Below are 22,847 nucleotides of genomic sequence, written 5' to 3'. Positions count from 1 at the left end.
TGCTAATCCTATAATCGATTATGGATGTATGCTTCTTGTAGTTTCCTTTTCTTGTGCTTTTACAAGATCTGTGCCTAGCTGGGCCAGTGAAAGGGCAAGGAGCTAGGAGCAAGCAGCAAGGAGTGAAGACTGGATCGACTATTAGCGCAAGATAACGGTTAGTAGATCATCCTTTTCTTCCCTCTCTCATCTCATAAAGAAGAAACTTTGAATAACTTTGCATTCAGTTGTTGCTGAAGTACTATCACCTTCAGAGTGGGATAAAGGCATTCTGCATTAGATACTTTTCCCCCCAACAAGGTCCTCAAGGAAATGAAAAATGGCAAGGCACCAGGTCCAGATGGATTTAATGTGGATTTCTTCAAAGACTGCTGGAATATTGTTAAAAGGGATATTGTCAAAATTGTCAAAGACTCCAGGCGGAACAGGACCATTTTGAAATCTCTCAATACCTCCTTTATTGCCCTTATTCCAAAACAGGATAATTCTCAAACACCAGAGAGATATAGGCCCATCGCCTTATGCAATGCTTTCTACAAGATAATTTCCAAGGTTGTGGCTAACAGACTCAAACCCCTGCTGCCCACGCTCATCTCCGGGGAACAAACAGGGTACGTGAAAGGAAGACAAATTCTGGAAAACATAATTCAAGCTCATGAGGTGGTTCACTCGTTAACTTGCAACAAGAGAGTGGGCATGATCATGGAATTGGACATAGCCAAAGCATATGACAAAGTAAATTGGATGTACATTAAAAAAGTGCTCACAACATTTGGTTTCGATCATAATTGGGTCAGATGGGTCATGGCCCTTATGACTTCTTCTAGATTTTCAATTTTAGTGAATGGCTCTCCTTTTGAACTTTTTCTCCCTTCCAGGGGTCTTAGACAGGGAGATATGCTTTCTCCTTTTCTCTTCATCCTCATGATGGAAGGGTTGGGTCGGTCCATTAAGCATGCAATAGTAATGGGAAAAATTCAAGGACTCCAACTTTCGGAGAATGGTCAAGTTCTGACTCATCAACAGTTTGTATATGATACCATGTTACAGGGAATTCCCACAGTTAAAGAAGCACTTGCTTACAAACAAATTTTGAATTACTTCACGAAGGCTACAGGTATGGAAGTAAACCTTTCCAAATCAAAAGTCTTTTTCTTTAACACTCATATTGCCATCCAGAGAAATGTCTCTAGAATTTTAGGCTTTCAAAGAGAATCCCTTCCATCTAAGTATTTGGGAGTTCCTCTTACAGCTAAACCTCGACACAACAGTATATGGGATCCTCTAATAACTAAAATGAAAGACAAAGTCAGGAAATGGACAAATAGATCTTTAAATTTAGCTGGTAGATTGGTTCATACTAAAGCAGTTCTCCAAGCAATCCCAATCTTTATGCTATCAGACCTCCCAGCTCCAATAGGAGTCTTACAGCAATTTCAGAATATTCAATAAGATTTTCTTTGGGGCAAAGAGGAAACAAGGAAAAAATGGGCTTTAGTCTCATGGGAAAAGATCTGCAAACCCAAGAACCAAGGAGGCTTTGGTTTGGACAATCTTGAGATTCTCAACAAGGCTCTTGGAGCCAAACTTTGGTGGAGGTGGGTTAAGGATCCTAAAGCTCAATGGGCAAGCATCTAGAAGGAAAAATATGCCAATGCCTGGCCGGCTTCTAAAATCATACATATGACTGTAACAGTGAAAGGCTCCCACATATGGAACAAGGCCTGGGAGAATAGAGAAGTGGTTCAAAAAAATAGTTTCTGGGAAATCAGAGAGGGAGATCTGGCACTTTTCTGGGAGGAAAAATGGCAACAAGAACCTAATCTACTGAAGGAAGAATTTTTAGGCCTCAAGCATGAGACTGGCAATCAAGGTTTAGTAAAGGTGAAAGACTTTTGGGAGAATCCACATAATGTTGGAATATGGAGAATTTGGAAAAAAATAGAGGGCAAAGAGGATAGGACCCTCAACAGTAAAGTAGAGTCCCTTAAGAAATTGCTGGATCAGAGAATAATTTTAGTAACGGAAGGGCAGGACCAACTGAGATGGGGTAATGACAAAGAGGGAAATTTTTATATTAAGGAAGCTAAAGGTTTTCTCCTTGATCAGGAACCCCAAGCTCCAAATAAAACTTGGCAGAAGCTTTGGAGACACAAAGGTTGGATGAAAATAAAACTCTTCATGTGGTTAGTTCACCACAGGAAAATTTTAACCTGGGACAACCTTAAAAAAAGGGGCATGCTGGGACCCTGCAGATGTCATCTCTGTAGGCCCATGAGGAGACCATCGAGCATCTTCTCAACAACTGTATCTTCACCGACAGGATATGGGTTTTTTTACCAACATCTTTAAATAGTCTGATAGAGACAAAGAAAGTATTGCTAACACTCCTAACAATTGGAGGAATAATTTTTCTCATAATGATGTTCTCAATACAGCTAGGGATCTCTTGTCGAGCTTCATTATTTGGAATGTGTGGAAAGAAAGGAACAAAAGAATATTCAAAGAGGTAAAGATTGACTCGCTTAGCTTGGTGAAGCTGATCGTAAAACAACTTAAGGAGACAGTTGGCACCACGGTTAGGAATCTCCCCAAAAATCCTCCCTCAGTAGAAGAGTTAAGAATGCTCCAACTATTAGACATGCAGGGGCTTATTCCTCAAGGTATAGACAGGAAAGCAAGGATGAGAGATAAGGTGGAGGAATTTTGGCATCCTCCCCCTGAAAGTTTTTTAAAGTACAACATTTATGGAACTTCCAAAGTCAACTCGAGGGTGGCTGGCTTGGGGGGAGTTCTAAGGGATGATACAAGTAGCATAATCTACCTCTTCCATGGACACTTAGGAAAAGCCACTAACAACATGGTAGAACTAATGGCCTTGGAACAATGCTTAGAATTTTTTATACAAAACAGTTGTCAAAATATCATAATAGAAGGGATTCAGAGTTAGTCATAAATGTAGCCAAGAGAATCAGTAATGGAACAGGGTCGGAAATGGTCACAAAACACTGGAGGTTAACTCAACTTCTACATAGGATTCAAGTAAATCTACAGGAACTTCATACTCTCAGATTTATTCATGTGAGGAGAAAGGCCAACAAATTAGCGGACATTCTAGCCAATAAAGGTGTCAGTTGCAAGGACAACACAAATTTAAGGAGGTGGAGCACAATGGGGCAGAGCAATCTGAAAAAACTCTGTCATAACCAGGCGAAGGAGGAAAAAGAAGAGTATAGAAGCAAACAAATAGAATCCAACTAGTTTTGGATGGCAGTCAGAGGGCTTCACAAGGTTGGACCGAAAGGTACACAATGGGAGGTAAGACAAAGTTGGCAGCATTGTTGACCACAATCAAGAATATTCTCCGCAACTGGCGATAGAGTTTCCCTAACCGAAGAAAGCAACATCTAAACTTCCGGATCACCCAATTTTTTCATTGGCTAATGTCAATACTGCCAGGGAGCGGTTTCGTAGAAATCACACCTCTTTTATGTCAAAAGTGGTTTTAATTTTTTGGCAGCGATGCCATAGAGAGCAGGACACGTGGTGGAGTGCCCGATCCAAAAACCACTCTCCCCGCTCCCTAAAGGGTGATGACTTCGGGCGTGCGATTTTCAGCTCATCCATCTGATGGAGCGAGGGAAATCAATGCTCGGGATCGAACGAGCAGTTTGATGGGGCCCCATCACATGCTAATGTATGGTATTCTTGGTGGGTGCGATATGTCCCTTGACCATCAGATCCAATTTTACAAATCAACGACGGCGATAGGTCGAGCAGGTTCGAGGCGATGCCAGTTAAGTGGCGTGCTTCTCTCCTTTGCGATTTTGTTTGGAGTTGTTGGATAGGGCCCGACAGTTCTTCATTGTAGATTTTGATGAAAGATTTGTTTTTCAACGGGTTTAGCGTGGGCCCCTCTTTGTTGTATGGTTTCTGTGGGGCTCGATTCTCTCCAGGTCTTGGAAGGTCGGTGGGGCCCTTTTTTCTTTCGCTTTGGTTCATCCACTACTTAGGTTCATTTTTGGCTTTTTCTTGTTTAGCTTTGATGTGTTGAAAGGTAAGTTTTTTGTGTCGAAGTCTTCTACCTAGGCCCATTCTCAGTTCCTTTGGGAGGTTGATCTCCTTCGCCACTTTTCAGAGTGGCTTTTTGTAAAGTTTGTATAATAGTAATGGTAAAGAAGGTCCTACTCTTGCTTCAGCAAAAAAATGTATGGTTATCACCAAGCTCCATTAGAATCCACGGACGTATGGAATATCACCTTCAAATCCAAGGAGGGCCTTTTTGAGCGCTTGTTCATGCCTTTTGGGTTGAAAAATACAACTGAAAATTTTATAAGGCTAATGGATGGCATCTTGTGGCGTTTTACCAATTCGTTGACTGTTGTATATCTGTATGACATACTTATCTTTAGGAAGATTTGGGAAGAGAACTTACAACACATTCAATAGGTCCTTCAAACCTTGCAACAACACAAAATATGTGCCAACTTAGAGAAATGCACCTTTGGCATGAGCGAGGTCCAATATTTGGTTAACATCATTAATGGGAAAGGTGTGAATTTCGATCTAGCTAAGATCCAAGTCATTCAAGATAGGGCATCCCTAACCACTCTAATAAAAAGGCATGTCAGCCTCATTAGAAGACAGTTCAAAGGAATGTAGCTGCCACATCTCTTCTCAGAGACAGTCTACCATCTCCCGAGGTAGTTCATTTCCAACTAAAGGCCAGTTTAAATAATTTTGAGTATTTTTTTATCAATGAATTGAAGTTCATTTTTTGTTGTATCTTTATGTCTCTATTTAAATCTAAATTTCATTTTGTTCCTGCACAAATTTGGATCAATGGTATTAGAGCGATTTTCTCTTTCTCTGTTTTTCTATGTATGTCACCAACGAGATAGGGGTATAAGGAGTTAAGGATTGAACTAGTTGAACCATTGCAAGACCAACCTCGTCAACATGAATGACCTGCAATGGAAAAAAAATAAAGATGAGGGAGTAGGTGATGCTCTAAAAATATTGCTCGAAGAAGGTGTTGAGTGACAAAGGAACGAGATGATGGACAACTTTGTCTAAATACTTAAGCGGATGCCCTCAAGTGACACATATTCATCCATCAACTACCCTAGATGTGAAACTCCCTTTATGGTAAAAGTCAAGTTTGACATTCACATATTTGAAGGCCAGATAGATGCAGATGTCGTACATAAATTATTAAATCTATTAGAAGGATATTTTTTTGTTCATTATTTTTCCAATAGGGAAAATATTACTTTTCCACCCCTTAAAGTCATCCCCCATGTCAAGAACTGGTGGGAAACCTACTATGAGTAGAGGAAAAATAGGGAACCCTGACTATTTTTAGGCACACCACTTGGAATTCTTTATGAGAGGCCATGAAGGAAAAATATTAACCTTTCGAGAGCTATGAATATAAGTACATAAAGTGGACAATGCTTCTACAAGGAGGGGAATATCACATGCTAAAGTTCACAAATATTTTTCATACCCTTCATGCGGTGTTGGTTATCAATGATTCTAAGTGGCTTTTGGAAAGGTGCCCCTTTGCGAATCCAAATTTATGCAGGAATGAAATTAAATACAAATTTAAATAGAGACATAGAGACACAACAAAAACTAAACTTCAATTCATTGATAACAAATTCCTAAAAATTGTTTACATGCAACATGGAAATAAACTAGTCCAGGCGATGGTAGCTTATCTCTGAGAAGAGATGTGGCGGTTACATGCCTCTAAACTTCCTTCCAGTGAGGTTCACATGTCTCTTTATTATTGAGAAACAAAGGAAAACCCAGCAGATCAAAAAACCTAACATTAAGAGATGAAGCACCAAATGTTTGTGGGCCCGATTGGGGTTAATTGGTACACCAACTTCTCACGGTCGTACTTTCGGCACACGATCTTCCTTTAATGCACACCATACCTCGTTAGAAAGATCTATCTAAGAACTACAACTTTTATCTACAAAGCCCTACTCTAAAATATGGATTTTCTAGCTTTTCAAAAAAAAAATCATCGTTTAGGGCCTCAAAACAGATTTGGAATTTTAGGGCCTGAAAACCCTCCAAAAATAGTAAACTATGCTACAATTAAGGGGAATAAATAGTGTTGAGGGCCTAAGGGGAACAAGTGGGTGGCCACAAATATACAATTAGATCACCTACTCATGTAGTTAAATCCACTTCACAACTAGCAACTTCACAATGTTATTTTTAAAACACCCCAAATCAATTTAAGTCATCTCTTGCTTGTCCACATAAGCATGGTTTCTTTCATCTCTTTCATCAATGACTTCTATACTTCCATGGAACTTCCTTCTTTCATTTCTAGTAAAACAACAAAATGATCCTCAATTACAATGCTAATATTTTACTACTATAATATTGCTTGCATAATCATTGACATAAAACTATTAGCTAAACATTGAACTCCCTCAGGAACCTCCTCGAGAGGATTTCCTTCCACATGTACCCAAATGACTATCTCAACAAAATCGCCACCTTGTTTTTCATCACCCACAACTACTTGGAGGCCTTTTATGGATATTTGATATTCAATTAGCAATGTTTTCACAATGCTGTCGTCGAGATACGATGCCTTTTCCTCTAACAATTTAGTCCTTTTGGTCTCTCCTTTCTAAGCCATCTCTAGAGATACAATTCATTTGAAAAGGCATTACACTTCCTCTTATAGTACCCTCTCAACTTGAAATTGATTTTTATGTCCTCAATCTTAGGCCTTCTCATGGCCTCTAGTTGTCTATAAAGCTTTCTCACATTCATCTCAATGATATTCATATTAAGTGTATTTGGATTGTAATAATAGCCAAAATATTCTTGTTTTAAAACTAAGAACACCCTTTCATGTAATGTAAGGAACACCCTTTCATGCTAATTTACATACCCACCCAAACATGTCATTGTAAGCTAATTAAATCAGCATATGCTACCTAATCTAAGAAAAGCTCAAAGATAAAAGCCAATTGAAACAGATTTATGAAATCCACAAATAAGAGGTAATTGTTAGCCAAATGATTACAGATAAAAGGCACACTAAGGGGTATTTCAACCAGTATGTGCTCCCACTTATTATCCCACTTGAAGAGGGGGCCATCCCCTCGTGAGGGACATATTTTGACCTTTGGAAAAGTTATTTCACCTTATTGAACAAGATATTGAAGCTAAATCTTAATATGTCCTTAATCTTAAGCCTTCGCATGACCCCACTAGTTAATTATCTATAAAACTTTCTCACCTTCTTCTCTATAAAATTCATATTAAGTATACTTAATCTATTATCATAGCTTAAAAAAAAGCATTCCTATTTTAAAACCCAAACCCTCACGAAAATCCATTCCTATTTTAAAACCCCTTGCAAAGCCATTCATATTTTAAAACCCCTTGCAAAGCAATTAAAGCACGGAAATAAAACACTTCCATTGGATAAATCTTTTCAGAAGCAACATAAGCCGCCTAATCTAATCTAAGAAAAAAAGCTCAAACATAAAGCGAAATGAAACATATTTGTATATTTAGACACTACCAATAGTAGGTGTGAGACCGGTGTCCTATAAATATAGAATTGAATTTGTCACAATACATTGAATTACCAACACTAACATTCTTGCGGGAGTTGCGAAGAGTCGAGTCAAAATCTTTACCGGCGCTCGAGAGTCGAAATCTTTATTTAGTGGCGCGCAGGAAGAATAATATTTGTTATTGCCAGGGCTGCGCAGAGTCGAAATCTTTAATTATTGGGGCGGAAGAAAAGAAAGAAGAGATTATAATGAAGACGTGGGAGGAAGCGTGCGGTTTGATCTCCACATGTATCCGAAAGTTGAGAAAAAGAGTAGAAGGAGAGTTAAACGATGATGAATTATTTGCTGAGGAGTTTATGAACACTTATATCACTATTTTCCGACTGTGCTCCCAAGACCTGCCTCCTCACGACAACGATCGGTGACTGTATGAAATGTACAGGAAGTCGTTTGAAGAATACATAGTTTCGATTGTTTTACCAGCATTGAGAAAACAACACGGTGAGTTGACTGTTAGAGAATTTGAGAAACGTTGGGAAAATTACAAGGTTCTGGTCCGACGCATGTCAACCGTGTTCTCTCCTTTGGATCTCTACTTGGTCAAAGGAAAGACGGGTGTTGTGCTGCCAACTCTAAGAGAAGTTGCCTTCCTCTGCTTCCGGGAGCTTTTGTATGATGAGGTGGGGATTGATGTGAAGAATGGTGTGTTGGATTTGATTAGGCGAGAGCGCGAGGGAGAGATGATTGAGGGGGCTTTGGTGAAACACGTTGTGGACATTTTTCTAGAAATTGGTATGGAATGCTACAAGAATGATCTTGAAAAGCCCTTGTTTGAAGACACTGCAACTTACTATGCTCGAAAGGCCGCTTTATGGATTGTTGAAGAAACTTGCCCGCAATATATGGTAAAAGTTGAAAAATGCTTGACAAATGAGAAGCACAAGGTTGCATCTTATTTGCACTCGAGCAGCGAGCAGAATTTAGTAGAGACAATACAATATGAACTCCTTTCCCGCCATGAGATTCAACTTTTGGAAAAACAGGATTCGGGTTGCGCTGTGTTGCTCAGGGATGATAAGAAAGACAACCTTTCCAGGATGTATAGGTTTTTTAGTAAAATACCCATGGGCTTGGAACCCGTTGCAAGTATTTTGAAACAACATGTAACTACCCAAGGAATAGCATTGATTAAATGGGCAGAGGATATTGCTGATAAGCATGAATTTCACCACAAGGTTATTGAAATGCATGAAAAGTATATGCATGGTTATGCAAAGCAGGAATTTCAAAATCATCGCAATCAAAGCGTGGGAGGAAACCCAAGTGCCGAGGTATTAGCAGAATTTTGCGATAGTGTAGTTAGGAAGGCTAGCAGTGGAAAAGTACACATGGACGACGACGATCATATTGATAGCATTTTCGAAAAAATTGGGGAACTTGTCGATTACGTCAGTGATAAGGATTTATTTACAGAATTTTGCAGCAAAAAATTAGCTAAGAGATTATTGTTCGACAAGGGCATAAATATCCATCACGAGAAGAACATGTTGTCAAGGTTGAAGAACCAGTGTGGCACTCTCACCTTAAACATGCAGATCATGATTAATGATTTTGATATCTCAAAGAAAATGGAAGCTAGTTTTACAAATGACCTTCCAATATCTTTGGGGGTTAAAGTATTGAATAGGGCAGCTTGGCCAACTTACAAGCATTCGAAACTGAATAAACCTTCTGAGATGGCTAGATGTGTCCAGGTGTTCAACGAATATTATTATGGAATCCATAAGCATCGCAAACTTACGTGGATATATTCTCTGGGGACCTGCGACATCATTTCTAGATTCGATAGCAAGACCATAGAAATAACAGTTCCAACATTTCTAGCAGCGATGTTATCATTATTCAATGACGCTGGAAGTATGAGCTATCAAGAAATCGTTTCCCAATTACAAGTAAATTCGGAAGACGACGATGTTACTAGACTATTACATTCCGTATCATGCGGAAAGTATAATATTCTGCTCAAGAATCCTGTGAATAAATCAATATCGTCCACTGACCATTTTGAGTTCAATCCCAGTTTTACACATAAATCCCGAAAGATAAAGATTAAAATTACACTTCCACAAGTGAAAGTGGAAGTGGATGAGAAGAAGAAAGTCATCGAATCGGTTAATGAAGAAAGATGTCACACAATAGACTGTGTGATTGTTCGAATAATGAAAGTCAGAAAAGTCTTGCATCAGCAACAATTAATGAGGGATTGTGTTCAAGAACTTCAAAAAGATATTCACTCCAGAAATTAAAGTTATCCAAAAAAGAATTGATGAATTGATAACAAGGGAGTATTTGGAAGCAGATAAAGACGATTCCACCCTATTAAAATATGTAGCCTAGGACAAAGACAACTCCAGCCTACTAAATATGTAGCTTAAGACAAAGACCATACATAAGATGTAATGATTATTAGTTTTTATTTCCTACTTCCATTTGAATATCAAAGTATTGATATTGCTTTATAATTTCATTTTTTTTCTTATATCTTTTCTTTTCTTTCTTGAAAGTTTCACAATTTAATGTATGCATAACTTAATGTATATGAGGTGTTTCAACTTTCATCATTTATACATGTCTTTATATCAGTATTAAGCCCAAACCTTTTATTTTATAAAAATTAAAAATGATTTAAATAAAAATAAATGTTTTTTTAAACATGGTAAAACCCTTGAGCCGCACCAAACCCCTCATGGAAGCCGAGGGAGAAATTCATGATCCCTTCTTCCCTCTAAATTTATATGACCTCAAATTGAATTCTATAGCATTTACTTGGATAAGAAAGACCCATTCCGAGTCGTTGAGATAGGGTTGTACCACTTAGTCACCCCAACGGCGTACCGTTTCCCAGAATTCATATCGTGTCTCATGGCCACATTCAATAAAGAGAAAAACTATTATATTTCCTCCAATAGGGAGAAAATTCTGGATGGCACCCCTTGATTGATACATGACGCCATCCGTTATCTGAAATCCCCGAATTTGGAGAAGTATACAGAGACCACACAGTTATATGATTACATTGGGCTCTCGACCGGAGAGAAACAAGTCTTTCACCAACTAATCTTGACTGCAAACGCACAATTACCTTCCATCTCAGACAACCTCTCCATTTCCTTGTTTTCGGAGTCAATGTAGTCCTTCCCATCTGGACCACAATTCAGGATAATGGATTTGTCTGTAGATGTGACTAATAGAAACATGCATTAAAAACAACTCAATACTCTTTCCAGTCAACAAAAGAGGAGAATGCTAGGAATCCCAACGCTGCTGAGAAGTTCCTAGATGAGAAATCAGTTGATGAATTCAGGGAAATAGACATTGTTGATAGGATAGGTGTAATCATAGAAGTCGCCAAAGTGAAACAGAAGAAGGAAGTGAGGGATAGGGCTGAAACATGTGTGAATGGCTGGCAAAGTTAGTTGCAATTTTCATCTCTAATTTTGACTAGAGGAGTAGAGAAGTGTTACCTGGCTGTTGGGATTTCCAAGGATAGCTTCTACCGTGGGAGAAGTATGAGAAACTTTTAGTTGAGTCCAAGAGAAGGGTGGAGTCATCACATGGTAAGTATATCACCCTCAAGGGAAACACCATATTGAACCACTTGCAAAGATACTTCCAGTTTCTATGGCTTGTGAATACCTTATTTGTGGCTAGATCAATTTACACTAATCTCGCAAATTTACACTAAGCTCAGTGTTAAGCTCAATTAATTTATTTTATAAAAATTAAGAATGATTTAAATAAAAATAAATGTTTTTTTAAACATGGTATATATAATAATTATTTGATTAAGTAGTTATTTATGCTTCGAAAAAAATTGAGTGAGTTAATTAAATTTAATCAACTTTCTTTGGAAAGCAAAAATGTTAATGTTGGATAACAACAACAATTAAGTTAGATCTAAGGTTTTGTTGTGATCTAAGCTCAATTGAATTGTATGTCCTTCATGTGTTTCTCTGAGTATTCTAGATGATAACAGTAGTCATTGGGACATTTATACATATATCCCAAACATATTTCTTCTTCCTTAAAGCAAATGGGTTCAAATTAAGTTGAAGGAAATGGGCTTCAATCCCACGGGCCAGGCATTATGTGACTCTTTTTCTAAACATATTAACCTTTCATATGATATAATAATGCTAATACGATCACGATAAGTAGTTAAGATTTTACACCCATTTGTTTCACATGTAGCTATAGTCTTCTACATTTTGGCCGTGTCGAATCCAAGTTTGTTGTTTTCTTCCTTTTGAGTTTAGTGCAAATCATGCAAGGGGATTTGTTGAATTATTGAGTAATACTAATTTAGGGTTATGAGATCAAAAATGTTTTCACAAAATAATGATTCCATGAATGTTCAGATTAGCTATGCAAACTCGCCTTACATAAATCTTGAACCCCAAATTATTAATATTTTTTATTAAATGTCATGTGCCAAACCCTATGTTGTTCAGTATGGAAGGAGTTACATATTTCTTTCAAATTGCACTATAAAAAACCCTATGTTGTTCAGTATGGAAGGAGTTACATATTTCTTTCAAATTGCACTATAAAAAGAGCCTCTTGAAACAACAAATTACACCCATTAAAATTGGGCTCATATTCTTGACTATGTACAAAGATAAAGATTAAAATTACACTTGCACAAGTGGAAGTAGAAGTGGATGAGAAGAAGAAAGTCATCGAAATCTATCAATGAAGACCGATGTCACACAATAGATTGTGTCATTGTTCGAATAATGAAAGCAAAAAAAGTCTTGCATCAACAACAATTAATGAGGGATTGTGTTGAAGAACTTCAAAAGATATTCACTCCAGAAATTAAAGCTATCAAAAAAAGAATTGAGGAATTAATAGCAACGGAGTATTTGGAACCTGGCAAAGACAATTCCTGCCTACTAAAATATGTAGCCGAGGACAAAGACGACTATAGCCTACTAAAATATGTAGCTTAGGACAAAGACCATATATATGATGTAATGGATTATTAGTTTTTATTTCCTACTTCCATTTGAATATCAACACTTTCATATTGCTTTATAATTTCTTCTTATATTCTTCATACAATATTGATATATTTATTTTTTCATTATTTCACAATCTTATTATATCTTTATTTCTTATTATATATGTCCTTTCTTTCTTGAAAGTTTCACAATCTAATGTATGGTTAACTTAATGTATATGAGATGTTTCAACTTTCATCATTTATATATGTTTTTATATGAGTATGAAGCCCAAATCTTTTATTTTATAAGAATTAAGAATGATATAAATAAAAATAAATGTCTTTTTTAAACATGGTATATATAATAATAATTTGATTAAGTAGTTGTTTATACTTTGGAAAAAAATGAGTGAGTTGTTTAAGGATTATGTGACTCTTTTTCTAAACATATTAACCTTTCATATGATATAATAATGCTAATGTGGTCCAGATAAGTATTTAAGCTTTTACACCCATTTGTTTTGCATGTAGTATGTAGTTGTAGTTGTGATGAATATATTTCACAATGACTCTTCACTCCATACCTTGCACTTTCTTACTCTCCTCGAGCAGTCCCACAAAGCACCAAACGAACCTCGCCATTATTCACCATTAAGTTTCCTTACACACAGTGGCTCTTAAAGTCAAAGGTAACAACCCTCCTATAATTCCAAAGATAACAATCATCAAACGATAGGGGCAGTCAAAGTTTGGCCCATAATGGTCAAAATCCCAAAGACCATGTGATCCTAGAATCCAATAACTCATTAGAAAATCAATTTCAAAAGGCTTCATGGACCAAGGACCAGGGATCCTTCAACTTTTGGAGTCAGGGTTGTCTATTGACATAACGTCATAAAAAAAAATGGAGGCCTAGAGCCCGCAACCCCGAAACCCTATCAACATTGGTTAAAAGAATTTTCAAAGGCACGAGGATTGGACTATTTACACATAAATTGATTGCACAACAAAGGACTAGGGACACCCCCTCTCTCTCTCTCATTTGATTGGGAAGGTGGCAACATATCATTGGGTAAAGGTAACATCAACATTGACCCACTAGGAGGTGGACACATGGCAGAAAATCACAAGTGGAATCTTGGTAGGTTTTACATTAGCATGATATCATCCCATCGATCAAAAGACCCAAATGCGAATGATGCATGGATCAATCATATGTGGAAGTGTGGTAGGTTTTACATCAGCGTTACATCATCTCGTTGATATACCCCAAAAGGTCAAAACCCTATAACAGTTTTTGATTTCATTTGAAAAGGAGTCGGACTTCCAAGAACGATGGGACCAAAGTGCTAGGGCATCCAAATTCTAGTTCATTAATAAGCGGCGCCATTTTTGGCGCCGCTTATTACCCAATACCTATAGTAGTACCCAATACCTATGAGCATGAAGCTATCAATGAAAGGTTGATTTTGAAGAAAAAATTGTCCATTACCAGGCTTGGTACACCCATGTAACCCAAGGGTTGAAAGATCTAGCAATATTTGCGCTATAAAAAGAGCCTCTTGACACAACAACTTACACCCATTAAAATTGGGCTTATATTCTTGACCATTTACCATACTCTATTACTTTAGACCAATTCCCATCATCTGGTATGTTAATCAATGATATTACAAAGCCCCTTATTGTTCATTATTAAGTTCCCTTGCATAGTCTCTCATAAAGTCAAAAGAAACAACTCTCCCAAAATGTTAGAGATAACAACCCTCCAAAAAAATATTGACACAAGACATATTTGGAAACAAAGAAGGAGAGTGGGGTTAGCTAAAGAAGTTTCTTTTTCAAGGCCCAACCCAATGCGGTTTACCGTTTTCAATGTGGGGCAGGGATGCGGAAAATGTTGAAAGGGTAAAAATTACACTAGCATAAGTGGAAGTCGAAGTGGATGTGGATGAGAAGAAGAAATTCATCGAATCTAGTAATGAATAAAGATGTCACACAATAGATTGTGTGATCGTTCACATAATGAAAGCTAGAAAAGTCTTGCATCAGCAACAATTAATGAGGGATTGTGTTGAAGAACTTCAAAAGAAATTCATTGCAGAAATTAAATCTATCAGAAAAAGAATTGATGAATTGATAACAAGGGAGTATTTGGAACCGGAAAAAGACGATTCCAAACTACTAAAATATGTAGCCTAGGACAAAGATGACTCCAGCCTACCAAAATACGTGTCTTAGCACAAAGACCATACACATGATGTAATGGATTATTAGTTTTTATTTCCTACTTCCATTTAAATATCAACACTTTGATATTACTTTATAATTTCATTTTCTTCTTATATTCTTCATACAATATTGATATATTTATTTCTGCATTATTCCACAATCTTATTATATCTTTATTTTTTATTATATATTTCTTTTCTTTTCTTTTCTTTCTTAAAAGTTTCACAATCTAATGTATGCTTAACTTAACGTCTATGAGACGTTTCAACTTTCATCATTTATACATGTTTTTATATCAGTATTAAGCTGAGATCTTTTATTTTATAAGAATTAAGAATGATTTAAATAAAAATAAATCTTTTTTTAAACATGGTGTATATAATAATAACTTGAATAAGTAGTTGTGTATCCTTTGGAAAAAATTGAGTGGGTTAATTAAATTTAATCAATTTTTTTTGGAAAGCAAAAATGCCGATTTACGATAAACACAACAATTAAGTTAGATCTAAGATTTTTGTTGTGATCTAAGATCAACTAAATTGTCTATCGTTTTTGTGTTTCTGTGAGTATTCTAAAAGATAACAATAGTCATAGGGATATTTTAATTTGATCTGCTAGATTTTGAAAAATTAGTATTTGTGTTATAAAAAGATCCTCTTGACACAACAACTTACACCCATTAAAATTGGGCTCATATTCTTGACTATGTACCATGCTCTATTACTTTACTCCAATTCCCATCGTCTAGTATGTTACTCAATGATATTATAAAGCCCCTTACTATTTATTATTAAGTTCCCTTGCATAGTCTCTCATAAAATCAAAATAAACAACCCTCCAAACAATGATTGATTTAAGACATATTTCGAAACAAAGGGGCCAGCTAAAGAAGTTTCTTTTTTCATGCCCAACCAAATGGGGTTTCCCCTTTTCAATGTGGGGTGGGGATGCAGAAAAGGGAGAAAGGGTAAAAAGGTGGGTGAATACAAGCTACAATTGCTGATGAACACTTTTCACATTGACCCTTGACTCCATACCTTGCACTTTCTTACTCTCCTTCAATAGTCCCACAAAGCTCCATACGAACCCCACCATTATTCACCATTAAGTCCCCTTACACACAGTGTCCCTTAAAGTCAAAGGTAACAATCCTCCCATAATGCCAAAGATAACAATAATCCAAATAGTAATTGGAACAAGATACATAGAGTCAAAGAGAAACACTCTCTAAACAATGATTGGCACATTACAAAACTAGATTTATCACATTCAACAATGAGCTTGTGAGTAGATGGTGCAAGATTTGAGAATTCCATGGCATATATACCCACCTTTTCCAATGACCAAATTGTTACTACTCAAATGCAAAGATTTATGAGATTAGGAGAAATGACATTCAATGTCTTGAGACTTACAATGCAAAGAATATCAGAGTTTGGATCCATTTTCAAGGTAGAATATGAGCTCAAAGACCATATGAGCTCAAAGAGCTTTTTGATGAAATAAAGAAGTCTGAAAATGGCCTTCTGGATGAAAAGATAGGGGCAGTCAAAGTTGGGCCCATAAAGGTCAAAATCGTGGAGTCGGGGTTGTCTATTGACATAACCTTGTAACAAAAATTGGAGGCCTAGACCCTGCAACCCTGAAACCCTGTAAACATTGGTTAAAAGGATTTTTAAAGGCACTGGGATTGGACTATTTACACAAATTTCCTGCACAACAAAGAACTGGGGACCGCCCCTCTCTCTCATCTAACAGGGCAGGTGGTAACATATCATTGGGAAAAGGTAACATCAACATCCACCCGCTGGGAGGTGGACACATGCCAGACAATTTTGAAGTTTTGAACTACACAAAAGGCCCAAATGTGAATGAAACATGGATCAATCACAGGTGGAAATGTGGTAGGTTTTACATTAACATGACATCATCCCATCGATATACCCTCAAAGGTCAAAACCTCGTAACAAATTTTTATTGCATTTCAAAAGGAGTCAGACATCTAGGAACGATGGGACCAAAGTTCCAGGGGATCCAAATTCTAGGTCATCAATAAGCGATTCCATCTTCGACATGGAGGAGTTTCAAAGTGGTTGCGGGCCTTCCCCCATTTCTCAAATGGTTAAAGAGAGACCACGCACAGGGAAAATAATCATCCTTCTCGAGGCAACCTCTCACCGAGCAGAAGCCTTGATATTACTAGTATTAATGGGGTAATCACTAGTATTATAGGGACCCAACATGCCCCTCTCCTTCGAAAAAGTGTTGTCCTCAACGCTTGAGTAGTTCTGGATACTTCTGCATAAAATTCTCATCCTCCCATGTGGAATTTTCAGCGGATAAGTTCTTCCACTTGATAAGATACTCTGAAATTGATCGATTTCGTAGCTGTCGAGTTCTTGTTTCTGTGACTGCTTCCGGTTCCAATATAATTTTTCCTTCCTCTTCAAGTTCTGGAAATATTGTTTGAATTGGGAGCTTATCACCTATAACCTTCTTTAAACATGAAACATGGAAAACTGGGTGCAATCGAGAAGCTGCATGAAGCTCGAATTTGTATGCCATAGTACCAATCTTTTGCAACACCTTGTACGGACCATAATACTTTGGTGATAATTTATTATCCTTATTAGCTTGCTTTAGGGACATTTTCTTATATGATTGTAGCCGTAGGAATACCCAATCACCTACATCAAAACTTCTTTCACTGCGATGTTGATCTCCCTGTTGTTTCATTCTATTTTGTGCCAACACGAGGTTATCCTTTAAGAGTTGGAGGACTTGTTGTTGATGTTCGATGTGATGTTCCACTGCCTGAACCTTAGAATTTTCTCTTAAATATGATGTGATGGATGGTGGTTGATACCCATAAAGTGCCATAAATGGGGTCATTTTTGTTGCTGTATGGAAGGAAGTGTTATACCACCATTCAGCCAAAGGCAACCATTTGACCCATTGTGTCTGTTTATCAGATACAAAGCAACGAAGATATCCTTCCAAACATTTGTTTACTATCTCAGTTTTCCCATCAGATTGAGGATGATAAGATGAGCTATGAGCTAACTGAGTACCAAGACAAGAAAATAATTCTGTCCAAAAATTTCCAGTGAAAATGGGATCTCTGTCACTTACAATAATCTTTGGGTTTCCATGTAGCTTTTGAACTGTTTCCATAAATGCAGTAGAAACTGTACTGGCTTTAAATGGATGTGATAATGCACAAAAGTGTGCATACTTGGTAAGTCTGTCAACTACCACCATGATGACACTCTTTCCCTCAGACTTGGGTAAACCTGTGATAAAATCCATTGAAACCTCCTCCCAACGTTGGCTTGGAATGGATAAAGGTTGTAATAGACCCGGTGTCTTAATTGTTTCAACTTTATTTTGCTGGCAAACCAAACATTCCGCCACAAACTTTTGAATATCTGATTTAAGGCCATCCCAAAAAAATTCCTTCTTAACCCTGTGGTAAGTTTTTAAAAATCCTGAGTGCCCTCCTAAGGGAGAAGTGTGCAATTCCATAAGAATCTTTTGTTTTAGCTGGGAATTATTACAGAGGTATAAGCAATCTTTGTACCATAACGAATCATTTTGCCAGCTAAATGTATCAGAAGTACTGGAATCTTGTTGTAGCTTTCGAATAAGTGCCCACACTTCTTCGTCATTCTTCCATTCCTCCCTTGCTTCGTTTATCCAATCTGGTTGGATAATAGAAATGGCACACAACAATGCTTCCACATCCTCATCCTTTCTTGAGAGTGCATCTGCCACCACATTTTGCTTCCCTTTTTTGTAGATGATTTCAAAGTCATAACCCAACATCTTTGTGACCCACTTTTGTTGCTCTTCAGAGGATAATCTTTGTTCTAAAAAGTATTTAAGGCTATCATGATCCGTTTTTACCTTGAAGTGTCTTCCCATTAGGTAGGGTCGCCATTTCTTAAGTGCATGGAGTATTGCCAACATTTCCTTCTCATAAATAGCTTTGCTTAAAAACTTTCCCTTGATTGGACGACTTTCAAAAGCAACGGGTCTTTCATCTTGCATTAGAACAGCACCAATTCCATTTCCTGAAGCATCACATCCCACAATAAAGGTTTTTGTGAAGTCCGGTGTAGCTAAGACTGGTGCTTGGCACATTGCCTCTTTAAGATGTTCAAAGGCCTTTGTTGCTTCCGGAGTCCATGAAAATGAATCTTTCTTCAATAATGATGTTAGAGGTGCTGCTATTCTGCGATAATTCTTAACAAGCTTGCTATAATACCCTGTCAACCCAAGAAATCCTCGCAGATGATTTATGGATGTGGGGATTTTCCATTCCTTAATGGCTTTAATTTTGCTAGGGTCTACCTTAACTCCTTCATGAGATACAATATGACCCAAATATTCCACCTCCTGGACTCCAAAGAAACATTTGGATCTTTTTGCATATAATTGTTTCTCCTCCAATAGTTGTAGCACCCTATCAACATGTTCAACATGATCCTTCCAAGACTTGCTGTAGATTAGTATATCATCAAAAAATACTAACACAAATTTTCTAAGGAATGGTTTGAAAATTGAATTCATCAAACCTTGAAATGTTGAAGGTGCATTGGTAAGGCCAAAAGGCATGACCAAAAATTCATAATGACCCTCATGAGTTCTAAATGCCGCTTTCGGAATGTCTTCAATCTTCATTCTGATTTGATGATATCCCGAATGAAGACCCAACTTGGTGAAGTAAATTGGTCCATGCAATTCATCCAGTACTTCATCAATAACATGAATGGGAACTTATCTTTAATAGTGAGCTTGTTGAGCTCCCTATAATCCGGACACATGCGCCATGATCCATCCTTCTTGTGCACCAATACTACTGGAGCTGAGAAAGAACTTTGACTCGGTTGAATTATACCAGCCTCTAGCATTTCTGCAACCATACGTTCAATTTCACTTTTTTGTACATAGGGATATCTGTACGGCCTGATGTTTGGAGGAACACTTCCTGGAATCAGATGAATAGCATGATCATGATCACGCATAGGTGGGAGACCCTTGGGAGTCTCAAATACCTTGGAATGATTGTCCAGGACTTTTTGGAGCTCTGGAGAAATAGATGATTCCGATGTGGAAACATCTATTGAGCATAATTGTGCAATTACACCTCTTTGCTCCTTTTTTAGAAGCTTTGTCATACCATGAGAGTTGATTATCTTTCCTTGTTTCCCTGCAATACCCCTTGATTCAACTTCCTTTCCTTCGGTAGAAAATTTGATGAAAAGTTCTTGAAAATTAAAAGCTATTGTACCCAAGGATTGTAGCCATTGGACTCCTAGTACAAATGGAAAGCATTGGGCTAGTCAATACATATTCTCCCATGGATAGCTTGATATTATGGCACTTTCCAGAGAAATTTATTGTTCCTTCATTTGCAATCATCACTTGACACTCTGGTGTTGGATATAAGAAGCAATTCAATTCTTTTGCTACCCTACAATGAATAAAATTGTGGGTGCTTCCTGAATCAATCAACACTATTACCTTTTTCTTCTTGATTTGTCCGTCTATCTTGATGGTTTGAGGAGTGGTAATTCCTGCCAATTCATTACAAGATATGGTCAGATTTATTTGTTCTTCATCTAGGCTTTGTTCCTGGAGTATATCTTCTTCTTTGACCTTTCTTGCTCCTTTTCTTCTTCCTCTTCACAATCTATGTAAAATAATTTCTTCTCAGCACACTTATGACCTTTAGTGTATTTGCTATCACAACTGTAACAAAGCCCTTTTGCTCTTTTTTCTTCCAATTGTTGTGGTGTCAACCTTATAGGTTGTGGAAGACTATGGGCAGCAACACTTCCGTCTTTATAGTTGTGAGTGGTATGCTTCCTGGTTGCCATAATTTTGCTTTCCATTTTTCTTGCTAACCTGAATGACTTCTCTAATGAATCAGGTTCCCAAAGTCGAACATCATGTTGGATATTATCCTTTAAAGACCCTATGAACACATCAATCCTATGCTCCTCTGGAATATCTTTTATCCTTATGTTCAATTTTTGGAACTTCTCAATGTGCTCCATTAGTGAACCCTTTTGTTTGAGACTTATCAATTGGCTAAAAAAAGTGTTGTTTTTTGTATCTTCATAATGTGATATCAATTCTTCCGTAAAAATTGCCCAAGTAATAATTTTTTTACGAGAACAAAGCCATTGATACCATACAAACTGATTTGGTTCCAAATATACAGTTGCCATACGTACCTTTTGTGCGTTTTTCACATTATTGAGATCGAAGAATTGCTCCATTTGTAATATCCATGTGGTGGGATCCTTGCAATCAAACTTCCTCATATCGATTTTTGGGATATGGTGATTCTTTGATCCAACATCCGCGTCTATGGAATCATGATTAACATTTGTTTTTTTCTCATCATGAGTTTCCTTTACTACCTTGTCACCATTAGTGACCCTTTCTTGTAGCAACTTCTTCAATTCTTCCATGTCTGTCTTCAAATCTATCTTCAAATTTGCCATGTCTCTCTTCAAATCTGTCTTCGACTCATCCATCTTAGCTTCCATGCCCTTTATCTTAGATTCCACGCCATTTACCATAGATTCCACGCCACTTATATTAGCTTCCACACCATTTATCTTAGCATCTGTTAACTTTTGTGAGCGTGACATTTGTTGCACTTGTTCTTTAATTTTTATATATCATGTAGCATTTCTTCCTCTTCTTCATGAGTCATGCTATAGCTTTCAGGTTCCTTACTAGGTGTTTGCATTTTCTTTCCTCGGGGCATCAGTTACCGATAATAATGCTTTACTATGCCCTTTGAATTCCGTTAAACCAAGCTTACACAAAAATTTAAAAAAAAACTACACACCTTTTTTCACTTTATAGAAGCCTGATATTGAATCTGATGTATCTCTATAATTTCAGATGATCTAGTTATGAACTTGCTACCTGTAGTAGCCTTCTGCGTCCTATTTCCAATGCCACAAGTCTGAGCCAAATTGGATTCTCCAAGGAAGAGTTATGTGAAATCTCCCACAGTGACTTGCTTTTAGACTGGTTCAGTAGAGCGAAATTGTATGACGTTCCAGGAGTCACTGTTTCAACCTTTGAATCTGAAACACACACAAAAGCAACTACATTCCATCCTCTTTCTGTAACTTCTTACGAAATTTCAATCCAATCCCCAGAGAGAAAGTTATGACGATTTTCCCAAGATCACCTGTTTCGAATGTAATTCAGGAGTCTGCAAAAAGACCAACTTCCTCAGATCATATCTCCACAAATATCGCGCGAAAATCTCTGAAATTTGGACGCCAGGTTCAGCACGATTTCTTATCAAATGGGTTTTTTTTCTGACTTCTGAAACGTCACAGAAAAAAAATTATAGCTAAAATTCCACGATGACCTGTTTGGAGCAGCGAAACCCTAGAATCCAAAGCTCTGATACCAAATGTTATGAAACCAACTCAAGAAAAGATAGAAAAGATAGATCAACGCCTTAGAATTCAGCCTCTTTGAGGGGGCAACCTCCTTTAAATTAAATAAATGAACAATTCTTGGATGATACAAATGACAAAACCTCCTTTCTATATATAGGAGTCTAAGGAGTCACAATATAATCCAGCCGACCTAACAATAATAATATAAAGCCACAAAAATAACAATAGAGGGATTCTATGGGGCACAAAAATAAAAATATGGGGGTAATAGGGGCACAACAATATAAATAAGGGGTATAACTACAATAGTAATGGGGTAATCACTAGTATTATAGGGACCCAACATCTTCTATATCCTTTGTTCACCTTTCTTTATTTTGATTTCTATGAGATTGATATGAGATGCTACGACTAGATGACTATATTGAGAGGATATATATTCTAACATAAAATATAAATGATGTGATCAGTCTGTTTTTTAACCTTTTAAAAAAAAATGGTTAATCACAACCATGTCACCAATTTGGTATGAGAATTTTCCATCTTCATATGGTCTCACCAACCTAGTTTTCACATGTGTGCATCACATCAAATAGTAGGCCACATTCTCTT

At 37.2% G+C, this 22,847-nt stretch overlaps 1 pseudogene; it reads left to right on the top strand.

Moving 5' to 3' along the window:
• Window positions 1–7,993: 7,993 nt before the first annotated feature.
• On the top strand, window positions 7,994–9,865 carry LOC149210851 (cullin-1 pseudogene; annotated as a pseudogene).
• The last annotated feature ends 12,982 nt before the right edge of the window (window positions 9,866–22,847 follow it).

This window comes from Pinus tabuliformis, chromosome 1_2, assembly GCF_031772625.1.
Source record: "Pinus tabuliformis cultivar Carrire ecotype Pingquan chromosome 1_2, CPIR1, whole genome shotgun sequence".
Taxonomy (NCBI): domain Eukaryota; kingdom Viridiplantae; phylum Streptophyta; class Pinopsida; order Pinales; family Pinaceae; genus Pinus; species Pinus tabuliformis.
The sequence above is the reverse complement of the archived record's forward strand: the minus strand, read 5'-3'. Positions and strand labels throughout refer to the sequence as shown.